Source organism: Bos mutus, chromosome 22 (genome assembly GCF_027580195.1).
Source record: "Bos mutus isolate GX-2022 chromosome 22, NWIPB_WYAK_1.1, whole genome shotgun sequence".
NCBI lineage: Eukaryota > Metazoa > Chordata > Mammalia > Artiodactyla > Bovidae > Bos > Bos mutus.
The window spans coordinates 56,941,762-56,955,949 of record NC_091638.1 but is presented as its reverse complement, the minus strand read 5'-3'; the positions used below and the strand labels follow the sequence as shown (position 1 = coordinate 56,955,949).

At 39.1% G+C, this 14,188-nt stretch overlaps 1 protein-coding gene across 4 annotated transcripts in view; it reads left to right on the top strand.

Annotated features, from left to right (window-relative positions):
• Positions 1-14,188, top strand: part of PPARG (peroxisome proliferator activated receptor gamma) — a 123,749-nt gene that overhangs the window by 18,085 nt on the left and 91,476 nt on the right. For 2 of the 4 annotated variants that reach the window (XM_070359416.1, XM_005902846.2), the window contains exon 2: positions 4,278-4,368. The gene's annotated coding sequence lies outside the window, so the exon portion shown is untranslated. Of the gene's footprint in view, positions 1-4,277; positions 4,373-14,188 lie in introns of all 4 variants that reach the window. The other 2 variants (XM_070359415.1, XM_070359414.1) reach the window with 1 other exon arrangement.

Sequence of the window (14,188 nt, the reverse complement as noted above, 5' to 3'; positions counted from 1 at the left end):
GCAGGAAGCAACTTGAAAGTACTTATAATTACTTGTGACAAAGTAAAGTAGATCACCAAATCTTTATATTCAGTAACTCCACTGTCACTGAAAACCGACCGTTCTTAGGAGATTCTTTATTTCCATTTTTCCCTTTCTCTTAAATTCCTCTTCATTCAAATAAAGTCACTTTATTTTGTCACCTCAGGCTATAGACATCAATTTAATAGCCAGTTTTGAATGGGAATGTTATAAAAATCTAGGGAAGGGTATGATTGGCTCATCTTGACTCTGGATTTTCATGGAATCAGTCACCAATTTGGGGGCAGGGAGGTCAGTGGTAGACCAGGTATTTAACTCAATGGGATAGAAATTAGTCATTTGGAAGCATTCATACACTTTCGCCTTCCCTCAGTGCACCAAAGAGACTTTTCATTTGAGAGCACCTTGGAGAAGGAAATGGCAACCCACTCCAGTATTCTTGCCTGGGAAATCCCATTGACAGAGGAGCCTGGTGGGCTGCAGTCCATGGGGCCCCAGAGAGTCGGACACGACTGAGCAACTTCACTTTCTTTCTTTTTCTTTTCTTTCCCCTGTCCCTTAGAATAGTTGATTTTACTAGGTCAGTTCCTGCATTTTTGTCAGGTATTGGAGAATGAGTAGAAAGGGGCTGGACGTGAAAAGTTGGAGGAGATTTAAGTTGCCACAGTTCTAAAGAGCTGGGACAGAGAGGAAGGAGAGATTGTGACATTACTGGGCTGGGGGCGGAGGACATGTTGAGTTAGGAGGACTTTTGCTGAAGGAGATGCTTTGGAAAGCATAGGACATGAAAAAGTCAAAGGAAAGGGAGGTGAGAAGGGTCTCCTGTGGTTTTGAGTTGAGCCTCCTTGAATGTCTGGTGACTCAGTAAAGAATCTGCCTGCAGTGCAGGAGACCCAGGTTCAATCCCTGGGTTGAGAGGATCCCCTGGAGAAGGGAACGGCAACTGCTCCAGTATTCTGGCCTGGAGAATGCCATGGACAGAGGAGCCTGGCAGGCTATATAGTCCATGGGGTTGCAAAGAGTCAGACATGACTTAGCGACTTTCACTTAACAGCACACCATTGTGCAAATAGAATGAAAACCAAGAAAAGCCTAATGGATTTATTAAGAAGGAGCCCCCTTGTCACTTTTGCTTGAGTTTCAGTAGAAAGGTGGGTGCCAAAGCCACACTGAAGTGGGTTGAGTGAAATAATGGAAAGTGAGAAAAATGTTCAAATACATTTGAAAACTAGTGAGCTAAATAGCTAAGCAGATTGTTATTGTTGATACTGTTGGGTTTTTTCCTGATCGTGGAGCTTACAGAACATATGCGATGTTAATGTACTTTATTAATCTCCAAATAGGAACAATATGTGCAGATTCATTTCTGGTGGAAGCTTTTCCACTGGAAAATCTTGAGGAATCTAGTTATCCATAGAATGCATATTTGGGGAGATGCTGCTGTAATCTTTCACAAATAAGATGATGTTGGCTGTAACTTTGAGATTAATATTCTTGTTTTTAAAGTTTCTTAGATCTCTAAGAAAATATTTTCAAGAATGAATGTTGAATTTTACTGGGTATTTTTCTGGTGGTTTTTGAGATAGTCATGTGGTTTCTTTTAAAGTTTGACCCAGTACTGGAACACATTATTCTAATAGGTTTTCCAATATTAAATCTTCTTTGTCTTTCTGAGATAAATACAACTTTATTATGGTATTTTATTCTTTTACTGTTCTATTGGCATTTGTTCATTAGCATTTTATTTGTACATTAGCGTCAATATTAATAAGTGAAGTTGGTATTTTTGTTCTTGTTAGGTGTTGAAAATTAATTTGGTCACTCTTTTTCTTTCTACTCAGAAACAATGTTTGTAGCAAAAAACATTTCTGCCTTGAACACTTGAAAAAAATTATCTATAAAGTTATCAAGGCCCAGAGCTTCTTGGGGAAGTAATTCTTTGATAAGTTTTCAGTTGTTTCCCTTTTTAATTATTTTCCTGTTTCTTAAGTCAACTTTTACCATTTCAGACAGAGTAGAGTAAGTTGAATTATCGTCTACTTAGATTCTGATAGAAAGCCTGTCTCAGATAACAGAAAGGTGGATGCGTAGACGTGAACAGACCCTGTCTAGTGTGGGTTCTGTTGAAGTGGGAGGGGCTCGTCTGCTCTGTTTGCAGCCTCGTTCTCTGGCTTACATCGATAAGGAGAGAGATTTATGAATGAATGACTCTACACCGTCTGCATTTAACTGATCAGACGGGGAACATGAAAGGACTATACCCCTTGGTATATACGGCTCCCAGAACAGATCTTGTTTCTGCCCGATTATTACATTTTATGTCTGGAAACTATACCTTCTATGGCACAGTGCACTTCTAAATGGATACAAGAGAGTGGATTACTGAGTTTACCAAAGGGAAGGGGCTTGAGAAAAAGTTAGACTTTCTGAAAGTCACAGAAACTGGCCCAGTTTTCTGTCTGGTCCAACTCTTAGGGCCACAAGGTAGGAATATGTAGCAGTTTCCAGAGAGCTTAACTTTCTTCCTATTAATTTTTTTTTAATGAATTCATATTTATTTCAGGTTGAGTGTCAAGAAAAGCTAATATGATTTAATCTTAGCCTGGAGTAAACATTCTTTACTTTTTCAGATAGAGATTTTATTCAAATTTTTCTAAGTGGTAATCCATTGTAGATAAGCTGTTTCTCACGTATTATGTGTATTATATGTTATGAACAGTTTTGATGTGGGGACTCCTTTCATTTTTTACTAACAGATGAGAGAGTGTTTCACATGCAGACTACATTGTTACAATACAGATCAACAGTCAGAAAGCAAAAAGCATGCTGGTCTAAAACAGGCAAGTTAGCTCTGTCTGTGCCCCATGCTGAACACAAAATAGTTACCTTAACCGTTGATACTGAGTTCACATTAGGAGGTTTTCAATTTCCAAACAGAAGTACTAACCAATGCTGGGGAAACAAACAAATAATCAAACAAACTACACTGGCTGCAGTTTATATTCTTTTAATGCAGAAATAGCAAAATGGGAAAACATTTTATATTCACGATCCACTATGTTTATGCCTTTTATACAGTTCATGAGGTTCTCACAGCAAGTATACTGGGGTGGTTTGCTATTCCCTCCCCTGGGAAAGATTGAGGGCAGAAGGAGAAGAGGGCATCTGAGGATGAGATGACTGGAAGGCATCACCAATGCAACGAACATGAACTTGGGCAGACTTGGGAGATGGTGAGGGCCAGGGAGGACTGGCGTTCTGCAGTCTATGGGGCCGCAAAGAGACATGACTGAGCAACTAAACAGCAATGACAACACGTTTGTGCCATTCACAAATTAGTAATAGATTAGTTTCTGCAAATTCCAGATGGAAGGGTGCAGAATTTAAAAAAAAGAAAAGAGAAATGAGAATTTGGAGGAGGTTAGACTGGGCAGAATGTTGGGTCTGGCTGTTGGGACTTTGAAGGCCCTGATGATAAGGCTTTGGCACTGGGTGCTGTTTTGTCTTTATGGACACATGGCTATTCTCGGATCCCTGAGTCCTTTGTAAGAGCCAAGGATACACATTCTTAGACCTTTGGCATGATTACTCAATAATCTTCTCTCTGCGTCTTCCTTTATAAATCTGACTGACTGGGAAGGGAGTTTGGGGGAGAATGGATACATGTATGTATAAGGCTGAATCCCTTTGGTGTCCACCTGAAACTGTCACAACATTACTAATTGGCTAAACTCACAAATAAAATAAAAAGTCTAAAAAAAATTTTTTTTAAAGGCTCCACATGAAATGTGTGACATCTCTTGTCTCTAAATGGTTGTGACACTTTTACTTTAGGTTAGCAGGCATGTGCCCTCTAGAACAAGCTTGTATTTTCATAAATGTCATCTTTGCTGTGTATAACTTTTATCAATCACCTATCTTTTGAGGTTAGTAATCCTTTTAAGATCTAGTTTTTCTTAAGTCTGCATGGCAACATAGGTGCGATTATTAATTCTGCATAAAAGATGGGTGAGACAAAGGACCTTGACTCATGATCAGTGACAGACTTGTCTTTTCAGGAAGATTCTCCATGATTTATGAGTCAGTCTGTTGTTTGCTTCTAGAGAACACAAAGTGTTTTAAGCTCAGGGAAAGCAAACATTCAAGATGAAATCCAACAGAGGAAATACATGTACTTCTGCTTATCCATTTTGACAGATGAGTTTGTCTAAGAATTTTGAATATGTGTGTATATTAAAAATCTTCTTTCTTTTCAGTTGTTCAGGTTTGAAAGAAGCCACAACGTACAACTCTAAGCCAGAGACATACAAGAGGGACGTTTCCATAAACAAGTGTCATTCCTGAACAGTAGGTAAACTCAGAATTTATTGTACTAAATTTGTTTTTAAAAGAATCTTTAAAAAAAAAACTGTGAATGCTTCATAGTATTTTATTGCAAAATTTCTTAGAGAGCTTTTATTTTGACTATGAGAATACTTTCTACTGTATAATCTACCAGTCAGTGAACAGAGGCCACAGTAACTTACTTGTCTAAGACAAAACAAAGATAGGAAAGTGACCTAGAAGTTGAGAAAATAACTCAGATCCTTAGAAAATAAGTCTCAAGTACATTATATTAGATTCCTGTGTTAGTAGTTAAATTGAGAGAAAAATAAAAATATCTTGCCTGATTCCCTGTAAGTCTTGCAGCCATGATGCCAGGTTACAGAGGAGAAAGTAGCTTAATTTATCCAGTGCCCAGGTATATATATTCTATATGGGGTATTAAAATCCAGTGCTTCAAATGGCTACAGGAAGGTTTTAAAAAAAATAATAAATAAAAAAAATAAAATCCAGTGCTACAGTTATTTATTTTATTATTCAAATAATTCCAACTCCCTGTGACCAAGGCTGGAATAATTTGAACAATAAAATTTTTAAAAACTACAGCTTTGGATTACAACCCCCATCTATATACAATCATGTATGTATGTGTGTCTATGTATATACATATCCACACACACACGATTCTATACTGATATAAAGGGCTTCTCTGGTGGCTGAGATGGTGAAGAATCCACCTGCTAATGCAGGACACACAAGTTTGATCCCTGGATTGGGAAGATTCCCCTGGAGGAGGAAATGGCAACCCACTCCAGTATTCTTGCCAGGAGAATCCCATGGACAGAGAAGCCTGGCGGGCTACAGTCTGTGGGGTTGCAAAGAGTCAGACACGACTGAATGAGTAAGGCACAAAACAAAATAAATGAATGACTGAATGAATAAGTAAATGGAAGGAGAAGTACTTTTCTGTACAGAAGAATTTAAATTAGTAAACGTGAAAGGGATGAGGGAGATGGAAAATTGCCTTCAGAGAACCCCAGCAGCAGTGACTGCTCCCGGCAGGGCCACTGACCAGTACTCAGAAGATGAGTGTCAGGAGGAGCAGAATATGGACACAGAACCTCAAAGTGTCTCCCTCCAAATATTTATTAATTACAAAAAGAAAAGTAGTTACTTTATGGGGGAGAATCCTGGCAGAGCCCACTTTAACCAAGTAATCCAGGTCAACAGGTTTATATCCACAGTAATAAGACATATTGAAAAGGGCCCATCAGGTCCTCAGAATTCTTCCCCAAAATTCATAACAGTAGTTGAATCTGAGAAAATGTTGGGCAAATCTAAATAGACATCCCACGAAGTACCTCACCAGCGTTCTTCAACAGTGTCCAGGGCATGAAAGACAAGGAAGGATTGAGGTACTGATCGTTCAGTGTGTGCACTTCACTGTATGTCAAGTATACCTCTTAAAAAAAAGAAGAAGAAAAAAGAGTGAGAAACTGAGGAAATAAGGAGAAGCAGCTACAGAGCACAATGTGGGATCCTGGACTGGGCCCTGGAACTGAGAAAGGGCCTGAATGGAAAAACTGGTGAAATCCGAATAAACCTGTTTACATTCTCGTGCCAGTTCGTTTATTAGTTTTCCTTGTTGGGCTGCCGTTGTAAAATGTTCACAGTAGGAAGCCCAGCACAAGTGACATGGGAACTGTATCTTTGCAACCTTTCTGTCAACCTGAAATTATTTCAAGATAAGACGTTCTTTCGAAGTTACATTGGAGTCCCTCAGTAACCATTCTTATTAGATTCTCACTGGTTTTCAGAGGGAGTTTCTGTTTGTTGGCCAACTTTAGAACACTCTTCTCATCAAGGATTACACCTTGAGCTCTTTCTTAATCCTGTGTGTGCACAGCGCTTCCTTAGGCTCCACAGCCTTCCTCCCCACATAGTTCTTCAGTTCCACAGGCTTCCTCCTCAGGTAGTTCTCCAACCAGTTGCTTCCAGCCCCTAGAACACCTGTGAGTGGGGGAGAACACCCACAAGGCGCTGCGTCCTCAGAAACCACCTCTTAGCGAAAATTTTAGCTGGCGATGGTCAGGGTGTGACTTCAGTGTTCAGACTAAGTCTACATCTCATTAATGATCTCTTGGTCCACCGTTCTTCTTGATGCAAGACAGCATGTGAACAAGCCTGTAGAATTAGGAGCCTTATATTTGAATGGTGAAGAGAAGAGAAGCTCATGCTGTTTTCAGGTAAAATTTCTGGGAGTTCTGTGAATACAAGGAATAATAAGGGAACTTTGATTCTTAAAGGAAGTCGATAGCTGCATTGTTTGCTTTGAAAATCAGTTTGAAAACAAAACAAAACAAAAAAAACAAAAACCCAAAGCCACTTTAAAATCAAAAGACTGAACTCCTGAAAGACCAAGTAAGGGGCAGACATGTACTCTGGCTTCTGAAAATGAGCATTTAGGCTTGAAAAACAAAAATACTAAGTATTAGTTCTTGCCTGAAGGTTTTTTTGTCATCAGCTCTCTTGTGTGTTCAACCAATTTGGTAAACTGCACTAGTTCAGAAACTTTAAGAGAAACAAGAAGAAACCGAAGTGTCATCTAGAATAGTCAGATTCATAGAGATGGCAAGTAGGCTGGTGACCAGGAGCTGGGAGGAATGGGAATGGGAGTTTAGTGTTTAAAGGGAACTCAGTTTCAGTCTGGGAAGATGAAAAAGTTTTGGATGGTAGTGATGGATGCAGAGCAGTGTGAATGCACTTAATGCCACAGAACTGTACATTTTTAAATGGTTAAAATGGTACATTTTTTATGTAAGTGTATGTTTTACCAGCACTTTAAAAAGTGAAAAAATAAGTAGAAGTCTTTAGCAGTTCCATTCCCCTTCTTTCTAGAGTGCCCAGCTTTGAGCAGAATCTCTGACTGGGGGTGTTTCTCCTTCTGAGGAATCTTTTTTAAAAATCTAGAGATGGTTTCCTGGACATCACTTACCAACCAGAAGTTTAAATGGCCCCGTATCCTAAGTGGTGCAAGTAGAAAGGAGCCCGGCACACAGGAAACAGGAGCGCTGGGTAGTCAGGAGAGTTGCTTTTGGGTTAATTTATAACTAAGACAAATGAATCTATAAAAAGAAGAAAAGCCCCATAAGAATTATGTTAACTGATGGTAAGGGAGAAAAAAGGGTTTAGATAAAAGATATCTGAACTCGTTTGGTCCCAGTGATTTTATGGCTGAGGAATTCAATTAGAGGTGTACCGGCCAGAGCAAATCGCAGTCCTGTAAATTACTAATAGGACCCCACGATCTTTATCGTTTTCTGTATGTGCTCACATGCAGGGTTCAGGCCTGCCCTCTGTAAATACACTTTCTGCTCAGCTATGCTGCTAGGTATGCACTCAGAGCTGCAGGACTGGAACAGAGATAGGGTTCTGAAACCTTCCAGGTGGGGAGGTGGTACGAATAGCAATAAGATTAGGAACTAGGACAGATAAAATGACTCTGGCTCTTGAATTTGGGCCATTGGGTTTGTCTCATGTCACATTAAATTCTTTCAAGATGTTTTTGTTACTGAAAAGCTGTGAAATATCTTTTACAAGAAAAAGACCACCGGTAATCACACTATACTAAACTAAGAAACTACTATTCTAACTTCTGCTTAGTTTGTTGCAGTTCTAGCTGACCTATGTATGTTTTTAAATCACTAACAGTTATGGTTTATGTCGTATTTCTGCTTCTTTCCCTGTTAGATTACGTATCTTTCTCCCTTTTTACCTGGCTTTCAGATGTCATAATGACAACACGGTAGTTCATCTTAGTGATATCACAGAATTTAGTAAGCCAGTTTTTAGGTGGCTTCTAATTTTCTAATTGTTACACAGTTACTGTTGATTCTTACTCAGTTACATACAGTGAATATCTTCATGCACATACTTCACTTTTCAAAAAAGTCATTTTCTTCAGATTAATTGCTTTAAGAGGAGTTCTATGTTTAAGGCTTTGAGCAACTGTATTTACTCCTGCATTATTCGTTTTTATGACATTTCACATTGCTCTGAGAATATATTAGCAACAAACTGAACAAAAGCATATTTCCAGAGCATGTGTTTAAATGATTTCTGTTCATTTGAATCTATTATTGTTTAGCTCTGGGTGTGTGTGCGTGTGTGTGCGTGTGTGTGTGTGTGTGTATGACAGCAGAATGAGGTTGGAGAGTGAAGAGTTTCACTGGTTGTTTAGATATTAGAATAATATGGGCTTTGGGGTAGTTTCAGGGTTGTGTCAGGAGGTGTTGGTTTTGTTCTGGGTTAGGAAAAACCAACTTGGTTGCAATGAAGTTGCAGATTATTTCCTGGAGCTATGCCAGATTTAAATCAGATGTAAAGCCTGTGCTGGAGGTCCCCATGGCCTTTAAGTCTGCATGTTGCTGGTTGTTATAAAGGAATGATGGCTTTTGAAAATGCAGGTTTAACTAAGTAGCACTTCCAGACAGACAGATACAAATGCTTTTTAAAGGATTTATTTCAATCAAATATTTTAAATTGGTAGTTTGAATATTTGATCAGATCAGATCAGATCAGTGGCTCGGTCGTGTCCAACTCTTTGCGACCCCATGAATCACAGCACGCCAGGCCTCCCTGTCCATCACCAACTCCCGGAGTTCACTGAGACTCACGTCCGAGTCAGTGATGCCATCCAGCCATCTCATCCTCTGTCGTCCCCTTCTCCTCCTGCCCCCAATCCCTCCCAGCATCAGGGTCTTTTCCAATGAATATTTGAAGGGAATAGTAATTTTAGGATAAAGATATAATGATAAGAGAAAATTTTAAGATACAAAATTATATGTTTAAAATGTATTACAATGAATAGAAAAAGATTATTGGTGATTGTCTTTCACTTTCATGCATTGGAGAAGGAAATGGCAACCCACTCCAGTGTTCTTGCCTGGAGAATCCCAGGGACGGGGAGCCCGGTGGGCTGCCGTCTATGGGGTTGCACAGAGTCGGACACGACTGAAGCGACTTAGCAGTAGCAGTAGCAGTCTTCCCTGTTTATTCTAAACTCTCATTTGGGGGTTAAGTGTAACAGTTAATGATGTGAAATAGAGGTTACAGCTTTTTAACTACAATCCAGTGTACTATACATTTTACTATCAAATAAGCTACATAAGAACAACAATAAAGATCATTTAAAGAAAAAGGTTATCTATAATCAACATCGTTATTGAAACTAATTTCTACAAGTTGCTTTCCTGTTCTTAATAAATATACACACATTTTTGTATGTTTATATAGAATTTGAGAAAGAAAATACACTATCCCTGACCCTCGATGTCTGTGAAATTAGGAAATTATGATAAATGATTTCTAAGTTATCTTTTCATTCAAAAACAGTATTTTAAAACCTAACTGTGTCTAAACTCTGTAACATCTTCTGGAAAAACATATAAATTGATCACAATGAGTACTATCTTTACCTAAAAAATGTGAGTCACTGCTATGAAATGTAGAGGATTAACTGCAAAAAATTAAGCCTGAAAGAAAAACTTCTGTAATGTTCACAGTTTATTAAACTGAAGAATTCATGGTAAGGTGAGGGGTTTGACTATTTGAGACTCGTGAGTAATAATTTCAATAAAGCAATTTTGACCTCAAGTAGTAATTTTAATAAAACTTACCGTACAAAGGTCTGATAGGAGAGAATACAAAAAATTACTTTTGGCGATGACTTGATTTTCATTTATAACTGTGCTTTCATTCTTGTAAGAGAAAAAAAGTTTTTGATCTTTTTATAATCTCATAATTTTAGTGTTTTCATGAACTAACAGTGTGTAAAATTACTGATTTTTGGCACCTAGTTAGACCAGTTAGGAAAAATGTACACGTCTTCCTAATCTCTCCTTCCAGGATTTTGTTTGCCATTTTAGAAATGCCAGTAATGAGCTGTGCTGTCCTGGCTGTAGCTTGCTTGATTCGTTGGCTACTCCCAATACCGTGCATAAATTCTGCCATATAGGATCAGCTTAACATGGGAAGAGCTTCACCACTGGAGCCATCGCTATTCCATGGACCATGAAGTGAAGCATCTGTGATCTCTCTGTATTATTCTAGTTGTTGTTTTGACTTTTCTTTCTTTACACTTACGAACTCCTTGTCCTTCAGTCCAGATCTTGTGATCTGAAATCATTTAAATTATTAAAAGTTTGATATTTTTAACCTTTTATACTCTCAGTAGACAGGACATAGGAAATTTAGTGACGTAAGCATCTTTAATAATCTTTAAAAGTCATAAGACTTGGTAGCTGGGACAAGAAACAATTAGGCATAAATTTCAGGGAAATACCAAAATGGTATGACTTGTGTTCTTTTGTTAGCAAGCCAGTTGGCTTTCCTTTCAAACCCAAGGAATAAGTCGTGTGGCCACCTTTTATGACTTCAGTTTCATCTGCATCACAGAAATATATGTTTCCCTAAGTTTACTCACTATAATTTGTGATTGCTATTTTTCTTATCTGCGAAGGAAGTACAACAGTTCCCACTGGGGAAATACCATGTTAAGTTGATCCTAAAATAAGAAATCTAAGGGAAAGGTCACATCCTAATAACTTGTGCAAATCTAAATTCCCATGGAGCTTTAAAATTATTTTGTAGCAATAGAGTATTAACAATGTGTTGTTGAACTTCTTCCAGATAGCGTCATAAAATTGAGAACACTTTTGTGTACAGAAATAACCACTGATATATCAGTACAATTGACAAGACCTAATTTTTTTTTTTTTTTTAGCAATCCATTTTGAGCATCCAGAGAAATCTAGCATGAATCATAAACCACAAAATGCTTTTGGTTGCTTTCACTGAAAATATAAGGCATATTATTCAGGAAGTAGTATAATAATTATATACAGAGAAAGGGATTTTTCCTATAACTATAGAGATGTTTAATACTCCACTTTTTACCAGCCCTGACCCCCAGTCATACTTTGGAAAAACCCTAAGTATGTAATTCTAAACAGAACTCCTGCTTCCAGGAACATCTGAAGGTTGACTTGAACATCAGGGTCACCTAGGCTGTAGTCTCTTCTTTTCTATTAGTTGGCGATCTGTTAAAATCTCTGAGCCTCGGTTTCCTTATCTGTTAAGATATTGATTATGAGGATCAAGTAAGATCAAATAAATACAGGGCTTAGAAAAATTTTTTACAGATCATATATCTTTAAGATGTTACTGTCGTCACTGTCTTTGGTTTTCATCTTTTCCACATGAGGAAATTTAGTGCTCATCCATGTGATAGAACGTATGTTCAAAGAATGTCTACAACTACTCAATATCTTTGTAATAGCTCTGTTCAGGAATGGTGTTAGGCTCCTTCATTGTGTTAATTCGTTAATTAACATTGGTTTTGTGCACCTATATGAAAAGGGTGAAATGTAATAGACCTAGACCCTACTGCACATTCCTCGGGAAAAGTGCCTGCTGGGGAGTGGTCCCACAAAGTAGACTCACTTCCTGCAAGTTCACATCCTTTTAAGAAGAACCGACTGGGATGCGTGGTGGCTGGAATGCGATGAAGTGACTTGACTTACACCCTAAGTGATGAGTGGAAGTTACAATGTTCCCAGCTCCAGTATGTGGAGGTCGCTGTTCTCATCCTTTCATCCATCAGACTTTGCAGTAACAGTAATAGCAACAGCAAGTAAGAGTCTTAGGAGAATAAGTTCTCTGTGCACTTCTGCTCCCCGACATGGCAAGGGGAAAAAAATCTTTATGTGTGAACTACTGATGGCTGCTACTATAAATTTGTTTTTCCAACTTTTTAATTTCCATTGATGTTTTCTTAGTTCAGGTTTTCCTTATTCCTCACCTGAGTTACTGCATATTGTCTCTCTGACTCAATCCACCATTCCCATTTCATCTTTCAAGTAGATAGATTTTCTTCTCAAACATGTGTCTGCATTTCACCCCGATTCCTGGGAGCGTTACAGGCTTCATGGCCAACCTCAACCTACAGCCTCAGTCTCGTGGCTTCCATGTTAGGGCGTGGCCACACCAGATGGCTCTATTAGTGTTGCTCTCATAGCATTGGTTCATGCCTAGAATGTACCAAGTATCAGATGATTGCTGATTTTTTAGTTAGTTTCACCAAGGGAGCTTCTTGGGGATAAAGACTGTCTTCTGGGTGTCCCTAGTACTTAATACAGTTCCTAGCAAGGATTATGCAAGTGCTACAATTCTAATGGAATTAAAATTAAATGATTCAGCTATACTTTTATTACTGCTAATTAAGGATAGTACTATTAGCATTCTTGCCTAACTATTACTTTTACGTCTACCAACAAGAGCTGGAAGGGTGATACAAAGTGTGGTATCAGCCAGCTACTTTCTGACCCGTATAATTCAGAGATGAGGAATATTTAGTTCACAGACTTGTTATGACCTTTCAGTCTTCTCTAGTACTTGAAACACCCACTCCAGTGTTCTTGCCTGGAGAATCCCAGGGACGGGGAAGCCTGGTGGGCTGCCGTCTATGGGATCGCACAGAGTCGGACACGACTGAAGCGACTTAGCAGCAGCAGCAGTATTTGAAACAGAGCTGCTCAGTCAGGTAAAGATCTATGGCAGTTATTTGTACGGAGGTTTTGTTGTTGTTCCTAATTATATGTGTTGTTTATTTGACAAGCATTTCCGAGCTACTTTTCTGTATCCAGCCCTGTTCTAGACCAAGGGGAATGACACCATTCATTACTCACAGTCTCATTTCAAGGGCAGTGCCAACACAGACCACATGAAAGAATTAAATCACAGAGCTGAGTGACGTGTGTTTGGGGGGAAACATGGGTGAAAGTTTGTAGAAGCAAACACATCCACAGAGCTGGAGTAGTCAGGTGAGCTGCACCCTGAAAAGGTGGATACGGACACTTGAGAAGGAAGGAGCTGGAGATATTAGACACGAGGGGCATCGTGGGGCGGGGATTTCAGGATTTCAGGGACACACTGACTGCACTCTAGAGTCAGTGGGAGGGTCACGTAGGAGGGGAAGGGCTGAGCTTGGCAGGATATGAAGGCCAGAGCAAGGAACTTGGGCTTTGTCTAGGAGACACTGGGCAACTTGAAGATTCGGGAGGGGGACGTGGTGCAACAGTCACTCCATTTGGAAAGGACAAGTGAAAGAGATATTTTGATAATGTAAGATTGGGTGACTGAATAAAAAGCAAAGAGAATGAAAGAAAAGGGTCAAGAATGACCTTTGGGGTGATGTATAGAGAGATGGAAAAACTGTGGGAGAGGAACTGTGTTTGGGGGAAAAAAGATGAGGTTGATTTTAGGCTTGTTGAATTTGAAGTGAAGGTGGAGTATCTCAGTAGGAAAGCCCTAGAGAGGTGAGGATTCGAGACTGAGCCTTGTTTCGGAGGCTGGAATGAGACACGTTGTCTTGGATGTCGTGAACACAGAGTAAAGCATGCTTCACATAGCATAGGGCAGCACAGCATGGAACATAGAGTGAAGAACAGCGCACAGGTCAGGCCTAAAGGGGGAAGCTGAACAAACGGCAAGAGTAGATAAGATCATCACATCACTGCCAAATAAGGCAAATTTTAAGACGAGGAAAAGAATACAAGCCTTAGGACCTCTTACGCACCTGGCGTTACGTTACTAACTTGACGTATATAATCTTGTTTCATCCTCACAACAACTGTGTAACCGGTAGGAATTATAATTACCCCCATTTCCCAGATGAATAAAGTGAAGTTAAACAGGTGAAATAATGTGCCTGAGGGCATACTATCAGTGCCAAAAGGAGTGTAATTTCAACTGAGATTCTTTTGACTTCCAAGCTCACACATTT